The sequence below is a fragment of the Procambarus clarkii genome, chromosome 26, assembly GCF_040958095.1.
Source record: "Procambarus clarkii isolate CNS0578487 chromosome 26, FALCON_Pclarkii_2.0, whole genome shotgun sequence".
NCBI lineage: Eukaryota > Metazoa > Arthropoda > Malacostraca > Decapoda > Cambaridae > Procambarus > Procambarus clarkii.
The window spans coordinates 7,740,245-7,758,803 of NC_091175.1; the positions used below are offsets into that span (position 1 = coordinate 7,740,245).

General features: G+C 49.9%; 1 protein-coding gene across 7 annotated transcripts in view; it reads right to left on the reverse strand.

Annotated features, from left to right (window-relative positions):
- Egfr (epidermal growth factor receptor) overlaps positions 1-18,559 on the reverse strand; it is a 329,685-nt gene that overhangs the window by 63,776 nt on the left and 247,350 nt on the right. For 3 of the 7 annotated variants that reach the window (XM_045740026.2, XM_069331829.1, XM_045740025.2), the window contains exon 1: positions 14,222-14,637. The exons of the other annotated variants lie outside the window; for them this stretch is intronic. The gene's annotated coding sequence lies outside the window, so the exon portion shown is untranslated. Of the gene's footprint in view, positions 1-14,221; positions 14,638-18,559 lie in introns of those variants that run through there. 7 annotated transcript variants of the gene reach the window in all.

Below are 18,559 nucleotides of genomic sequence, written 5' to 3' on the forward strand. Positions count from 1 at the left end.
AGACAACTGGCAGTAACTAGACAATAAACAACACAACAAGAAATATTTTATATCAAATGAGCAACTCTACAACTTTACGCTGAAAATATAAACAATATTCAGAGCGACACAAACTTGCGTAGCACAAACAACCGCAGACATTAAGGGAAAACTGGATAGTTTTCTCCAAGGAGTGCCGGACCAACCGGGCTGTGGTGGGTATATGTGGGCCTGCGGGCCGCTCCAAGCAACAGCCTGATGGACCAAACTCTCACAAGTCAAGCCTGGCCTCGGACCCGGCTTGGGGAGTAGAAGAACTCCCAGAACCCCATCAAGCAGGTATATGTGGGCCTGCGGGCCGCTCCAAGCAACAGCCTGATGGACCAAACTCTCACAAGTCAAGCCTGGCCTCGGACCCGGCTTGGGGGAGTAGAAGAACTCCCAGAACCCCATCAAGCAGGATCATAATGTGTGTTCGTTACAAGCGGAGTTGATCTCACCTTTGACTTGACAGAAAACATTCAGTAAATAATATAGTAATCGCATATATTACTGCACATCAACACACACACAATAACGTGATGTATCCATGAGAACAATCTTGAGGCCATACAATGGGATCGAACTTGCGTCCCTGGACTCCCCAGGCACATGCATTACCGACTGGACCATCATGGTTCAGTGGGTAGGGCCTGTGTCCAACTGAGAAACGTTCTGCAAAACAAATTATATAACAAAACTTACAGTCAGAGAAAAGTGTAGTAGCAGCACCCTTGACACCAGGTAACACCAGCACCCTTGACACCAGGTAACACCACCAGCAGCACCCTTGACACCAGGTAACACCAGCACCCTTGACACCAGGTAACACCACCAGCAGCACCCTTGACACCAGGTAACACCAGCACCCTTGACACCAGGTAACACCACCAGCAGCAGCACCCTTGACACCAGGTAACACCACCACCAGCACCCTTGACACCAGGTAACACCAGCACCCTTGACACCAGGTAACACCACCAGCAGCAGCACCCTTGACACCAGGTAACACCACCACCAGCACCCTTGACACCAGGTAACACCACCAGCAGCAGCACCCTTGACACCAGAGTAACGACCCAAGAGGTGAATCATCCAGCAGTAGCCCCCAAGGCCCGCCCCGCGGGTCACCAGCAGGCGGCCCGGGCCAAGACCGGGGTGACTTGTACACGGAGCACCTCACGGGAGGGGGGGCGGAGCACCCCTCCCGTGGGGAGAAGGAAGTCAACAGGATGTACCAGAGGAAGGCATGGGAGGGTGGAATAGTATGACAACCTTATAATACTGAGTAATTATCAAAAGAAAGTTATCACTATTTTCACGTCAAACTGCTCGTTTAGTTTATTCAACTTTCCCACTACACTTACAGCTCCTCAGCGTCTCTAGTTTCCTCAAGTGGCTAGTTGTTCTGACGGTGTTCGCGATGAAGAGCCAACCCGTAAACTACCCTAGGTATTGGCTGCCGTTATAATCGCTCTACTACCGTCGTTAGGGTTCAACACCTTCGCATTACCATTGTTCTGCCTCCCCAAGCAGCTGTGGGGACCAGTCTTGCTGTACACCCTCGCGCTCCTTCACAAGTTTTATAATGAGCTCATTTGGGTTGGTAATCAAGTGACGCGCGGCGTTCTGAAGTTCCCGCCCATCATGGCTCTCGAAATGTGACTCGATGCTTTTCCCTTTAGAGTAGGCCGCAGGCGCAGCCCATTGTGTGTGTTGCCCTGGCAAGGGGGGGGGGGGCCATGGTCCACCCATTGAGACCCTTAATGAGTCCCTTAACTCATGTTGTGTTACAAGGCTCTCCATGTCTCCGGATACCCTACTGGTGTCTTCCCTACCCATCTCCTTCGCCACCTTGTGTGACGTGCAGGTAAAGGGGACACTAGTCTGTAGTTTAGTCACAAGAGACAAGCATCTGTATCCCTTCTCCGTATACTGGAATAACGTTGATCGTCTTCGAACCTTTTGGTATAGTTTTCGCGGTTCTAGGTGGTGGCGCGCGCGCTGGTGTTTGTGGGGAGGGCTGAGTGATGCTGTACATCGAGGCCTCGGGGTCGAACTGGTGGAGTTGGGATCACTACCACAACTTCCGTTGAGCTCTCCCAAGCACAGCTGGACTCTCCCCAACCACTCCAACACCACCACGTCAACCGCTCCCCCCCATTTTTGTGCCCACAACCACCCCCTCAAGGCCCCGCATCAAGCACAAGGCTCCCTCACACACCTCTCCGCTTCTAATGTCTCTACCTCTGTATCTCTCAGCACAAGTGACAACCATATAAAAATGTTGCCACGGCACAAGAGACCACCAACCACACACACACAAAGGTTGCCACGGCACAAGAGACCACCAACCACACACACAAAGGTTGCCACGGCACAAGAGACCACCAACCACACACACAAAGGTTGCCACGGCACAAGAGACCACCAACCACACACACACAAAGGTTGCCACGGCACAAGAGACCACCAACCACACACACAAAGGTTGCCACGGCACAAGAGACCACCAACCACACACACAAAGGTTGCCACGGCACAAGAGACCACCAACCACACACACAAAGGTTGCCACGGCACAAGAGACCACCAACCACACACACAAAGGTTGCCACGGCACAAGAGACCACCAACCACACACACAAAGGTTGCCACTAAACATTACTGACGGTGTCGAGACTTAGCCTGCAAAACGCAACAAGAATTGCACTCTGCAGCTTCGCAGAGTGCGGTACAGAGCGCTGTACAGAGCACGGTACAGAGCGCGGTACAGAGCACGGTACAGAGCGCGGTACAAAGCGCCGCGCCATCGCTTCTTCCCCTCCGTCCCTGCCCGGCGGCGCCCTGCTCCAGAGTCTCAGTCGGACTCTTAAATCGGACTCTTAGGACGCTTTATCATAGTTTCCAAGCGCTCGTTGCCAAAGGCATGTCATCCCGGGCCCTGCCACTATTCAGGTGTCTCAGGCGGCCCAATGGACGGGGACCACTAACAGTGACCACCATGGGGACGGGGACCACTAACAGTGGCCACCATGGGGACGGGGACCACTAACAGTGACCACCATGGGGACGGGGACCACTAACAGTGACCACCATGGGGACGGGGACCACTAACAGTGACCACCATGGGGACGGGGACCACTAACAGTGACCACCATGGGGACGGGGACCACTAACAGTGACCACCATGAGGACGGGGGCCACTAACAGTGGCCACCATGGGGGACGGGGACCACTAACAGTGACCACCATGAGGACGGGGGCCACTAACAGTGGCCACCATGGGGACGGGGACCACTAACAGTGACCACCATGGGGACGGGGACCACTAACAGTGACCACCATGGGGACGGGGGCCACTAACAGTGACCACCATGGGGACGGGGACCACTAACAGTGTCCACCATGGGGACGGGGACCACTAACAGTGTCCACCATGGGGACGGGGACCACTAACAGTGACAATCACTCGTTATTACCCGAATCCAATTCTTCAATTACAAGGAAAAATTGGAGTCGTGTAATTGGCCATCTGTGAGACACTCACCAAGCCAAGTTCCAGCTGTTGGGGAAGGGGGCGGAGGACTTAGTGATTTACCTGGTTGATGGGGTTCTGGGTGACCTGGTTGATGGGGTTCTGGGTGACCTGGTTGATGGGGTTCTGGGTGACCTGGTTGATGGGGTTCTGGGTGACCTGGTTGATGGGGTTCTGGGTGACCTGGTTGATGGGGTTCTGGGTGACCTGGTTGATGGGGTTCTGGGTGACCTGGTTGATGGGGTTCTGGGTGACCTGGTTGATGGGGTTCTGGGTGACCTGGTTGATGGGGTTCTGGGTGATCTGGTTGATGGGGTTCTGGGTGACCTTGTTGATAGGGTTCTGGGAGTTCTTCTACTCCCCAAGTCCGGCCGGAGGCCAGGCTTGACTTGTGAGGGTTTGGTCCACTAGGCTGTTGCTTGGATAGAATGCAGAATAGAACCAGTGAAGAGCAGGGGTGCCATAGGCACCATCAGAGAACACTGTATAAACATCAGAGGTCCGTGGTTGTTCAACGTCCTCCCAGCGACTATAAGAAATATTGCCGGAACAACCGTGGACATCTTCAAGAGGAAACTAGATAGTTTTCTTCAAGGAGTACCAGACCAACCGGGCTGTGGTGGGTATGTGGCCTTGCGGGCCGCTCCAAGCAACAGCCTGGTGGACCAAACTCTCACAAGTCAATAGATGCGCAATCGAACACCCGATAGACGCGAGAGAAAATAATAGTCAGGTTGAACGGATGAACGTTCATAAGATACTCAAACGTTCAACAGATGTAATTGAAAATATTAAATAGACAAAGAAAACGTTCAAAATGTACCGCAACGTTCAACTAGTAAACAGTCAAACGTTCACATACAATGCTTGAACAGGTGTTCCAGACCCCGTTATATTAACTTCCGTCACAGTTACCCCGACTCCTCCTTATTTTCCCCCTCTCAACCCCCTCCCCTCTCCCCCCCCTGGTCTAGTTATCACAGTATAATTGGGTGACAAAAACCATTTTGGTTAAGAGCGGCTGGATGGTGAGGCTGAGAGAGAGAGAGAGAGAGAGAGAGAGAGAGAGAGAGAGAGAGAGAGAGAGAGAGAGAGAGAGAGAGAGAGAGAGAGAGAGAGAGAGAGAGAGAGAGAGGTAGTAAGAGGGAAGTAGGGAGAGAGAGAGAGAGAGAGAGAGAGAGAGAGAGAGAGAGGGAGGAGGGAGGGAAAGAGAGATAAATACCATAGACATTTCTCCGGCATTAAAGCATCACACACGAGCGCCTTCAACACCGGAAAACATGTTGTTGTTGTTGTTCTAGTCACCAACACGGAACAAAAAAAAAGTTCCCCAAGCAGCACGGTCTATGGCGAGCCCGTAGTGGGCTTACTTCCCTGGCCCACAGGAGCGGTGGGGCTGTAACAGTGAAATATGTTGACAGCTTCACTGTTATGGTATCGGGCCCCATGTTCCCAAGACTCCTCACCGAGTCCAGCGTCATCAACACTCTGAATCAGGCAATCAGGATGACAGTGAGTGACAGCCACGGCACCCGTCACCGTCACGGAACTCACTGACTGTGACAATTCCCGTAACAGCTGCGGCACAGCCGTCAGCTGGAGCAGTAGTATTAACAGCAATACTTGCAGCGTCGCCGCAGACAGGAGAGAAGGGTACAGCGGCCAGCAGCCAACAGCAGTAGACAGCTGAAGGAATAAGGCAACAGTAGCATGATCAGTATCATTAGACAACAGTAGGATGATCAGTATCATTAGGCAACAGTAGGATGATCAGTATCATTAGGCAACAGTAGCATGATCAGTATCATTAGACAACAGTAGACAACGGCAGCAGACAGCATGGACGGGATGATCCACCAGCATGACTTATCACCGATGGTTCTAAATCAAGAGTGACCGTAATGTGTATAGGCCTATAGCGGGTATAGGCCTAGTGTGCCCAGGCGGTGGGTCAGTTCTATATAGAAGCTCCTTGCGATTTTGGTCTGGTTTTTCTCCTTTACCTCTTCCTTCCATTTCGGGTTCATCTTGCTAGTACTCTTTGTGTCTTCTTCTTATTCCTTCTTCCTCCTCCTCCTCCTCCCACACCTGGCCACTCTCGCCTCCTGACAAGACGGGACCATCCTTGTAAGCTATCATCTAATTTATATGGTCTTCGATCGTTGAGGAGACTGTAATTACTGCCCAGCGGCCTGCCAGCCTCGGACCATCCTTCCCTCCCTCCCAGCACCCGTCCCTTCCCAGCACCCGTCCCTTCCCAGCACCCGTCCCTCCCCAGCACCCGTCCCTCCCCAGCACCCGTCCCCTCCCAGCAGTAGATATGACCCTTGACCTGACACCTTTGACACCCATAAACACACCAGCACCAACACGTGTATGAAACAGGTTCACAGCTCGTATCAAAACTGCGAGAATTAACCTACAAGTTGGGCGGGTTGAGGGAGCCGCGCCTCAACACGGGGGGGGGGGGGGGGGAGAGACGGTCTCCACGAGACACAAACGACTTACACAATTCTTAAAGACATCAATTTGATCAAGAAGAGCCACGTGTTCAGCGTTATAGACAGCATTGAAATTGGGAACATAGAAAACGCAAATTGGTGAGCCTTAGAGTCGGGGCGATGTTGTAAAAGCACTTGTTTTAAGTTGATGTTAACGAGGATGTTGAATGGAGCAGAATTATAGCTGTGAAGGGAGAGTTGGAGGGGGAGAGGGCGTGTAGGGAGGGTTGAAGGGGGGGGCGTGTGTGTTGGGGGGGGGGAAGGGGGTGATCTGTGCCGTCAAACTTACCAGAGGTCAAGCCTTGCACCACAACAAACCCGCGTTGTTATGCACTAACATTTATGTCTACACTGCAAGAGCAACAACGGCCTCTTACACTGTTGCCTGGCCGTCTCCCCCTCTGTCACCCTTGCCGGACACGCTGCCTGGCCGTCTCCTCTCTGTCACCCTTGCCGGACACGCTGCCTGGCCGTCTCCCCCTCTGTTACCCTTGCCGGACACGCTGCCTGGCCGTCTCCTCTCTGTCACCCTTGACGGACACGCTGCCTGGCCGTCTCCCCCTCTGTTACCCTTGCCGGACACGCTGCCTGGCCGTCTCCCCCTCTGTTACCCTTGCCGGACACGCTGCCTGGCCGTCTCCTCTCTGTCACCCTTGACGGACACGCTGCCTGGCCGTCTACGCCGACATGATAACCATTCGCGAGCCTCGCGGTGGTGGAGATGGTTATCTGAGCCTTCGACGGGTCGAGTCCAACGTTCACCGGCGGCCGGAGCCCCAGACCTCCACCACTGAACACTCCAGCGACAAACACGGATCAAAATGCAAGATGTTTGGGGTTGCAGTGATATATGTTGACACGCTGGGCGAGGGGTCAAGATGTACCCCCCCCCCCCCCACCCCTCGCCGGTGTACACACACACACACACACACACACACACACACACACACACACACACACACACACACACACACACACACACACACACACACAAACACACACACAAACACACACACACACACACACACACACACACACACACACACACACACACACACACACACACACACACAAACACACACACACACACACACACACACACACACACACACAAACACACACACACACACACACACACACACACACACACACACACACACACACACACACACACACACACACACGCACACAGGGGTGTCATACAGGGGCCTCGTAGCCTGGTGGATAGCGCGCAGGATTCGTAATTCTGTGGCGCGGGTTCGATTCCCGCACGAGGCAGAAACAAATGGGCAAAGTTTCTTTCACCCTGAATGCCCCTGTTACCTAGCAGTAAATAGGTACCTGGGAGTTAGTCAGCTGTCACGGGCTGCTTCCTGGGGTGTGTGTGTGTGTGTGGTGTGGGAAAAAAAAAAAAAAAAAAAATAGTAGTTAGTAAACAGTTGATTGACAGTTGAGAGGCGGGCCGAAAGAGCAAAGCTCAACCCCCGTAAAAACACAACTAGTAAACACACACACACACACACACACACACACACACGGAAAGGCAATTATTAAGTTCAGTCGTGGAAGGTCAGTGCTGGAGATGGCACCTCTGGTTACTCCTACACCACCAACACAACAGCCAACACCATCATTGCAATACAATCTTTTAAGGCTACGATGGTGTGAAGGTGTCACCCACACAATAGAGCCAGTGAGGAGTAGAGGTTAGAGCACTAGAGCTCCGTGGCTCTATAACATCCTCCCAACAGGTTAGAGCACCAGAGCTCCGTGGCTCTATAACATCCTCCCAACAAATTACACCAAACATTTCCAGAACGCAGGAGAATGTGACCCAGAAAAAATATATGAAAAAAATTCCTGCAAAAAATTGCCGGACCAGCTGGATTGTGATTAATATGTGGGCCTGCGGGCCGCTAGAAGCAACAGCCTTTGTAGATCACTTAATCACAAAACAAACCGGGCCCCCCCCCTCCAGGACGGGCTGGGGGTGTAGAAGCACTCCAGGTACACCCCCAGAAGCTGTGATCATTCCACTGTATACAATGACCCACAAGACAAGTGTGTTCCCAATAACCAATACAGATAACACCCGCACCCTTATCACCCCTGGGGGGGAGGGGGGTGTCTGGCTCACGCCAACACCCTGACCCAAACACACACACACACACACACACACACACACACACACACACACACACACACACACACACACACACACACACACACACACACACACACACACACGCACGCAAGCACGCACACCTCCCCATCCCGTTTGAATTCTCCAACAGTGTCAAATTCAGCACAAAAAACACCTTGACCACAACTCACAACAGGACGCGAGATGCCGGCAGCAGCAGAGGCACGTGTTGGGGGAGGGCCAGCAGAGAGGGCCAGCAGAGAGGGCCAGCAGACAGGGCCAGCAGAGATGGCCAGCAGAGAGGGCTGGTGGAGATGAGGGGGGTGAAGATGAGCTCCTCCAACACAGCCCTCGCCAAAAGCGACGCCTCCAAGCACATCCTTTCCGGTGCTTGGGCTCCGCTCACATCGCCAGCCACGCACACACACACCTTACCGTTTCCTCCGCTCATCAAAGCGGCTCCCTTTCCGGAGGGGGTCAAGACGCTGCGTAAGAAGGGTGTCCTACAAGATGGCCCCATGACCCTTGCCCTCTCCCCTCACTCCATGCCCAGACTCCCACTTACCCTGGCGATCTTGCGATATGCCATAAACACTTAACTGATGACGGTGGGGACGAGAGGTCCTTGTGATGTGGCTGTGTTGGTGCGGGACGCGGGAGACAGCTTGACGCTGCCAACCCTGTCTCACTATGGGCGCGGGAGACGGTCTGGACGGACAATAGACAGTAGCGGGAACGGTGCCAGCCTTTGGTGTGCCCTCTGGGTGGGTGGGTGGTGGTGCTGGTGGTGGTGCCCTCTGGGTGGGTGGGTGGTGGTGCTGGTGGTGGTGTCTCTGAGTGGGTGGGTGGTGGTGGTGGTGTCTCTGAGTGGGTGGGTGGGTGGTGGTGCCCTCTGGGTGGGTGGTGCCCCTGAGTGGGTGGGTGGGTGGTGGTGCCCTCTGGGTGGGTGGTGCCCCTGGGTGGGTGGGTGGTGGTGGTGGTGCCCTCTGGGTGGGTGGTGCCCCTGAGTGGGTGGGTGGTGGTGGTGCCCGCTTCTGGAGCTCCTGGGTGCAAAGTTGGCAACCAAATGAGTTACCTTCAGGAACCTAGTCATACCTTTCACAGCGGTACATACCAGCCATGAATCCAGCTCCATGATTAGATACCGTAAGAGATATGACACCGCCTGAAAACTGAAAAGGCACGGCCCCAGGAGTTGAAGCTCGACTCGTATGTACATTTAAGTAAATAAGGACATACTTTTCACCGTGTCGAATTCTCATACCAATTAACTGAACGTTTTATCGTCCATATTACATTGTTGACATTCGATATTTAGGTTCATGGCGGATTCGTCACGTGACCAATGACCCGGCGTCATGTAAACAAAGCCACGTGGTCTCTACGGCCACGTGACTTTGTTTACACGAGAGGTTCATGACGTCGTCATAAAGGCCACGTAATTTTGTTTACATGGGAGGTTCGTGGTGTCTTCATATCGGTAATGGGGGCCTGGCCAGGCCTCCTGGTTGGTGGTCTGGTCAACCAGGCTGTTCGACGCGGCTTCTCACACCCTGACGTATGTAGCACATCTTAGGGAAGGAGGCCAACATATCCTTGAGGAAGGGGGGGTGGGGGGAGAAAGGGGAAGGGAATTGTCAGGGAAAAGCGCCAAGCCATTACGACTATATAGCTCTTTGAAGGGATCAGGATAAGGACTTGGGATGGGACGGGGTCGGGGTCTCTTCCCCATATCCTAGAAGGGAATTTATACATTATAGCTTGCATATTAGCGTCGAGGTCAGCCATACTGACAGTGATGTGATTATGTTGGAAGCTTTGGCTTGACACACCATTCGCTCACTTTCAGCCATTAGTGTAAATCCCAGCACAAGCTCATAAATGAGTGAAAGGGTCACTGCATTGAACTAATGATGGTCGAAAAGCCCGTCCTCACGAACACAACCCGTCCTCACGAACACAACCCGTCCTCATAAACACAACCCGTCCTCATAAACACAACCCGTCCTCATAAACACAACCCGTCCTCATAAACACAACCCGTCCTCACGAACACAACCCGTCCTCATAAACACAACCCGTCCTCACGAACACAACCCGTCCTCATAAACACAACCCGTCCTCACGAACACAACCCGTCCTCATAAACACAACCCGTCCTCACGAACACAACCCGTCCTCATAAACACAACCCGTCCTCATAAACACAACCCGTCCTCACGAACACAACCCGTCCTCATAAACACAACCCGTCCTCATAAACACAACCCGTCCTCACGAACACAACCCGTCCTCATAAACACAACCCGTCCTCATAAACAATGCCTAAATAATCATTAACCTCGCCGCCAAAACCCCCTACTTATAAGCGAACACCACATTACACCAGATTCACAACAGATGACGTTCGAACGCGTCCCGAACCTCCTCTCTCTTATCCCAGCGTTCGAATCGCACTTCTCTACACGCTTCACTTAACGTGCTAAAGATACAAATAATTGCCAGAACCTAAACACCTAACCCGACCTACTCCTAACTATACAAAAAATTATATATATATTGTTTTTTGTTAATAAAAACGCCGAATTTGTATACACAACAAAATTGCGTCAATAAAGACGCAAAACACACTCGAGTAACGTTGAATAAACGTTTTTCAACGTCGATACCATGATGTAAAAACGTCATATACCCCTGGGTACGAGAGGGAGGGGGGGCGGGCATGGAGCTCGCCCCCCCCCCCACCTCACGGAAGGCGCCGGGCGGCTCTGGGTCACCTACGTGCTGTAGATAATAACTGATACAACAGATAATAAAAGATACTAATGGCCAACAGGACGAAAACACCAACTTAAAACAAATCAAAAAGATTTCATCTAAAAAATGGCAGTTGACATAAGCAGTGTCAGTTGACATAATCAGTGTCAGTTGACATAAGCAGTGACAGTCGACATAATCAGTGACAGTTGACATAATATCAACCGTACACTGATTACGTCAGAGGCATATCTGGACCAGCTTGGGGGGGGGGGGGGGAGTGGGGGATGTGGGGAGTGGGGGAGGGGAGGTAGAAGAACTCTCAAACCCCCATTAAGGTACAATCCAGGTACATACCGAGCACTGCACGCAGACGAAGTCTCATTATCAGAATCAGAAACTTGATTCGTAACGACTAATTCAAGTCTTTACAATAACTGGTTCAACAGGTTTACATTTACAGGAATTAGATTTAGATTCTAAATCAACCTCACATTTGAAGCATGGAGCGAGTGGCATTTAGCTTAGAGTTTGAAAGAGGTGATATATATTGTCAAAACCAAAGTGAGGTTGGCCAATAGAGAAGTAAGGAGGAAATTAGCACAATTATTGTCACCAAAAATATAGAATGATGACAATACAATTAGATGTAGAACTAATACAATCTAATCATACAATCATGAATCTATAACCCGAGGCTACCGTGCCTCTACAATGAACTTCGTCAGCATATGTAATGCAGGGAACCAGTCACAACAACGTGGCTGATCACACAACCGGACCCACGCACAGGGAATGACAGGGACAAAGGCCCTTGGACCCACCTCGAGTCGTAACTTGATCAGGGCCTCGACGGACCTAAGGGTCGTCACTGCGCGTGTACACTGGATTATGATATAATAATAACAGTCATTCATATCATAGCAAAAATATATATATTTTTCTGTCGCAAAGTAAGACAAGTTACCGAATAGCATCTTCGAGGAGACAGCAGCAGGAGGAGGAGCAGCTTGCACAAGCACAGCCTTCACCGCCAACAACGGGCTCACCATAGCCCGTGCTACTTGGAACTTTTTGTTCCAAGTAGCGAATCTTAGACATCACAGCCAACAAGGAAAGTCTGCTCAAGGAACGGAAACAAACAAACCCAATCTAACCGAAGCCTATTACAAGATTAGTAATATACTGTATAATGTTAACTGTTAGTCGAGAAAATACCGCTTTTCAGTCAGGCTATTAATTACTGTTAAAAGTATGAGAACGATTTCTAGACGGCCGCAGTCAGAACAGCCTAGTTTGAGGATGTGCTAGATGAACCTAGGCCTAAACTAGACAATTTAACATCATCTAGGCCTAGTGGTTAACAATTGTGCACCATAGTCCCTCCACACCTTCACTGTTGTATAAAATGGTACTTCTTTTTTTAATAATTTGAAAGCGAAAAATTTCTATGATAAATATTGACTTAGGCTTTTAGTGATGTGATGCGACGTGCTTGTAGCACTTGTAAAAAGAGAGAGAGAGAGAGAGAGAGAGAGAGAGAGAGAGAGAGAGAGAGAGAGAGAGAGAGAGAGAGAGAGAGAGAGAGAGAGAGAGAGAGAGAGAGAGAGAGAGAGATATCCATGATTCATACTGATTGTCAGCTGACAAGACGACGGATAATTCACTTTCCTAATCACTTAATCAGCGAGCAGTTACCCCACGACCTCCCCCCTCCCATCCCCATCCCAGCGACAGGACTGACCGGTGGAGATAAGACTTATCACTACTGACGACTCAAGTCTGAAGTGTCCCTCGTCTTGTCTGGCCCCTTCTTGATAGTGTCTCAACATGGCCACCTGGAGGCCCCAGGAGGCCCCTGGAGGCCACCTGGAGGCCTTCTAGAGGCCACCTGGAGGCCCCTGGAGGCCACCAGCCATGATGCTTCAGTCATGACCTGTTTAGACCATCTCCTCCTGACCCAGGCCATCCTCTCCCTTCTCCTGACCTGGGCCATCCCTTCCCCTCTCCCCTCCTGACCTGGGCCATCCCTTCCCCTCTCCCCTCCTGACCTGGGCCATCCCTTCCCCTCTCCCCTCCTGACCTGGGCCATCCCCTCCCCTCTCCCCTCCTGACCTGGGCCATCCCCTCCCCTCCTCTCCTGACCTGGGCCAGGCTAGGCTTCGTACCATGGCTGACCCATCCAGCCCACCCCACCACCACTGCCATTCTCACTCGATAAAACCCGTTACTAAATATAACTTGGTTTACCAAGAGTAGGTAGGCTAACTGGCCTTTGACAAACAACACAACCATGTTTGTCGCCTCCTTAAACCAATACAAAAAAAGAAAAAAAAAGCGTCAACATTTACTCTCTTGTTTGGCGTCCACTTATCTATTGTTTGGCGTCCACTTATCTATTGTTTGGCGTCCACTTATCTATTGTTTGGCGTCCACTTATCTATCAGTGTTTAGGAAACATTAAACATTATTTTCAAGGCAAATTAACAAACAAACACACACACACACACACTGGCTTTCGGGGATTTAACAGTAGGAATTTTGATGAATGAGGCCCCATGCTTGTTATAACCAGAACTATTAATGACCCAACTGGCCAAAAGCAGCAATTTGCTGCCATGTCCCAAACCTGAACGGCTGCACTTCTGCTAACTATGTCAAGGTGTCTTCACCACCTTTACAAGACTTCCATGTCAAGGTGTCTTCAACCACCACGAGACTACCATACTAACTACACACTTCAACTCCCCCTTCATTACCCAACTACATATTTACGCATTTCTCGCCACGGTTAAGAACGCGCCTGAGAGCATGATACGTGTACGACCACCCACACAACAGTCTACATAACGGACATAAAAGTACTCGAGCGGCGTTAAGAATTACAACAGTTAACAAAAGCATAAATAATTCCTGGACAGTTTCAAGAAGTGAGCACAAGTACCTCCTCCTGAAACACACACACACACAAGACATTCTTACTACTAAAAATGAAATAAAAGTTAACACAACAAACTACATCTATATAGAACTCTTAATTTATCACTGACGTGTATCCATTGAAGAAAGTTGATATACTGATATTGCATTAACTCTTTATATAGCTAGGAAAGTTGACATTTATAATTTAGACTCGTATCGAATGGAAATTATTTGGCAAAGTTTGTCATCGAGTACAATATTTTGCAAGTTTCAAGTTAAGACGTTAAGAGACAAGCGGTATTTGGAAGGTAAGGTTGGGGTAAGGAGGCGTGGAGGTCTTACCTTCGTGTACAGCAACCACAGGTAATCCAAGGTTAAGTTAACACGGCTCACTAACCACACCTCACATCAGTAACACTCTTTTACAACAACAACTTTCACAATAAATCCGGTTTTTGTTTTTCACTAATATTCTTCACAGAATTTCAAGCACTTAAAATACGTGACATAAAGAGCCATGTAACATTAACCCAAATCTTGCTCAGCGCAAGACTAATATATTTTTTACCACTTCAAGCAAATATCATCCCACGTTTTCTGTATAACAAAAACACAAGAGGCCTCCCGGTTCCTTGGGGGACGCCACTTTGTAAACAAAAACAATGATTTTTCCCCGAGAAGCGTGTTGTGTTTGGTTGTGTTTGTCGGAGCGGGAGCCACGCACACCCTCCCTCAAGACTCTCTCGTCATCTCTGAGGCGAAACTTGTTTCCAGACAAGACCTCTGCTTCACTTCTTAGCCTCAGGCAGTGGCTGGTCCACCGAGCCTCGCCGCATACTTCACGCTCCCTGACTTCGCCTCTTACGAACTTTCTGGACACTTTCCGACTGTTTATATTCACGTCGACCGGTGTACACGTGTCCGTTAATGGGCGCAAAGACTAAAACTTCCCATTTAAGTTGCGCGTTGAGACATACGGAGGCGAAATGTTGAGAAAACCTGCCCGTCACTTCCGACCACGGCAGACAAACACAGCAGTGGGGGGAAATGGAGGTAATCTGGCTAGCTCAGGTACGCTGGGGGATCATAGCAATGGGGGAATATGGAATCACTAATTAAAATTTCTTGATGTGCAGCCCCTTCATAACACTAGTCATACACACTAGTGTATAACGGTGTGTATGCGCCCCACACACAACCTGCTCCCGTCAGAGGGACGCAAGCACAGTAGCCTAGGGACTACACTGTATTAAAAAAGCCTGTTCTTCATAGCCTAGCATCTATCGGCTAGGTTACAGCCATCAATACATCTATTACACGAATTTGTTGAATATTTCCCCCTAAAGTATTCTTTAGCGGACAGCTGAAAACGCACGATATGTTCAAAAATCATTTTCATCTAACTCACAAACCTTAACAAAATATGTTCTTTTCACGCGATAAAATCCTCAGTCAACATCACTCGGTAAATAAGTAATATTATCGCACACATTAAAACAATTTTAATATATTGTTGAGAAACGTAAGTTTTAATTCTAGAAAGGATATGAAACACGTTTCAGGTTATATTTGTCCATCCAGTGGACCCCCATATACCCATCTCGCGAGCAGTAGTGGACCCCAACCTAACCTAACCTAACCTAACCTACCCTACCCAACCCTAACCTACCCTAACCTACCTAACCTACCCTATCCTAACCTAACCTAACCTTCTAGCCAAGTCTGGGGCGCCATCAAACTCCTTCAAGATTGTTCGTATTGTGATGTTTTTTATTTACCTTGTGGGCAGTCGTCGTGGGCGGGGTGGGGGGGGGCGACGTCTTCAATAAGGTCTTGAATAAGATGAACGACGACTATGATCTTGTCGTTCCTCTGTCCCCGTCCAGTGCCCGTTGCAGTAATTCTTCCTACTTAATGTTATCGTAAGTTTTAGTCACAATAACAAGTTTTAGTCTTTTCTTTTTGATGCGTTCGTACAACCACATTTACCGTTGCTTCTCACAACACAACAGTTACCGTTGCTTCTCACAACACAACAGTTACCGTTGTTTCTCACAACACAACAGTTACCGTTATTTCTCACTAAACAACAGTTACTGTTGCTTCTCACAAAACGATACACACAAATGCATCACAAAACAGTTGAATTAAACACGCAATTGCACGCATGCCTCTTGGTTACCGAACAAATTATTACTATTTGCAGCTTTAAATGTTGCGAGAGAGAGAGAGAGAGAGAGAGAGAGAGAGAGAGAGAGAGAGAGAGAGAGAGAGAGAGAGAGAGAGAGAGAGAGAGAGAGAGAGAGAGAGAGAGAGAGAGAGAGAGAGAGAGAGAGAGAGAGAGAGAGAGAGAGAGAGAGAGAGAGAGAGAGAGAGAGAGAGAGAGAGAGAGACACACACACACACACACACACACACACACACACACACACACACACACACACACACACACACACACACACACACACACACACACACACACACACAACCTTTGCAAAAGCTATCGACAATTGTGACCGTGGTGCTATTGCGCACAAAATGCGCTCAAAGGGAATTACCGGGGAAGTAGGGAGATGAATCTACTTGGAAGATGAAACACAGTTAAATCCGGATCATCTACTGTGAAAAGCTTATAGTCCCCCCAAGATACCGTACTGGCCCCGTTACTTTTTCTCATCCTAAATTATCAGACATAGACAAGGATACAAACTACAGCACTGTATTATCATTTACAAACGACACTAGGATTTGTCATGGGAATAGACAATATAGAGGACACGACAAGCCTCCAATCTAATGTAAATCGGGACACGATTTACATTGCTCCATCGTTTCAGGAGCGCACTTACTGTTAGGCCAGAGACGTAAAGTGAACTTAGATTAAAACCCGGGTCAGCAAGGCAGGAAAGATAGTCTTGTCAGCGAGAAGAACGGTGGATGATTGCAAGAAATTGTAAGTTGCCGTAAAAACTGGAAAATTGGTCTGGCTTGATAGCTTGCTGGAGTTTAATCTCGGTAAAATTAATGCACAATTTTGCCTAATAAGAGTAATTCAATTTAGGTCTTATTATAGTGAAGATACTGAACATATTCCCCGCCACACATGACAGTGAAGATGCTGCTCATATTTCCCGCCACACACATGACAGTGAAGATGCTGGTCATATTCCCCGCCACACACATGACAGTGAAGATGCTGGTCATATTCCCCACCACACACATGACAGTGAAGATGCTGGTCATATTCCCCGCCACACACATGACAGTGAAGATACTGCTCATATTCCCCACCACACATGACAGTGAAGATGCATGAGGCTGTGAAGTCTTGGAATCACAGAAGAGACATCTGCACTTCACTCTGCTGTGGGAACAGGCGCCCCGTGTCCGCGCGGTAAGCATGAGGATAGGAGGACATCCCCATTTCATCCCTATTCCTCTTGTACTGGCCTCATCCAGCGGCCACTCTTAACTGTCCACTGACTGGCCAACTAGCCCCCTTCCTGGCCAGACCATCCACCAGAGAAGATACAGGGTGTCAGTAGTTCACGCTGACAACCCTATTTGACCGAGGGGACAACCTTGTTGCCCAATATCTCCACACTCTTTAAAATACCTTTTGTAGGAAAATATTGACATTATAGTGCTTCAAATCACTCCCTTCCCTTCCTCCACACACACACACACACACACACACACACACACACACACACACACACACACACACACACACACACACACACACACACACACACGCGGGGGTGGGGGGGATATATATGGCTGGTTCCCGTAGGGGGGTTTAGCAAGGTACGTACGTCGTTAAAGAAAATTCCCTGAAAGGAAAATTACTAACCTGACCTCTGCCAATAAACAGCAGATAGATAGATAGATAGATAGATACACCTGTCCGCGCCAACACCTGTCCGCGCCAACACCTGTCCGCGCCAACACCTGTCCGCGCCAACACCTGTCCCCCCCTCCCCCCCTCCTCACGCCACCATATCTCCCAACACCCTCAGCACTCACTGTGTCCTCATGCATACCAGTATACCATACATACCCTATCATACATACCATACATACCCATACCTACATCCACCTCCTCATCCTCCTGCGGTTACCTTGCGAGGATTTCGGGACTCAACGCCCCCGCGGCCCGGTCCTCGACCAGGCCTCCTCACACATACCAGTATATCCACCTCCTCCCCCCACTTTCTCTTCCCCCTTACCCCCCCCCCCCTCCCATCTCTATCCCAGCACTTAGTGTCGATATTAACCCACCCACTTCCCAAGAAACCATATTTCTTAACTCATAAATCCTCCTATTCCTTCTATCCCTCTCTTCCTTCTCTCCTCCTCCCTCTTCCTTCTCCTCCTTCTTGGTACGTTCCCTCCCCCTCCCTTTATACCCCCCTTCACTACGCCCCCCTACCACCCACCACTGGAGGCTCTGATAACGGAGTCTGATAGAGAGAGCTCGATGCTTCTCCCGCAGATAGTGATCCAGGGTGGTGGGGGAGAATGGTGGTGGTGGGGGACAGGTGGTGGGGGAGAATGGTGGTGGTGGGGGACAGGTGGTGGGGGAGATGAGTGTGTGTAGGTGGGGGGGGCGGGTGCAAGTGTACAAGGGCTGATGTAAACAAGTGATAATTATTCACACTACTACTACCTATACTCTAC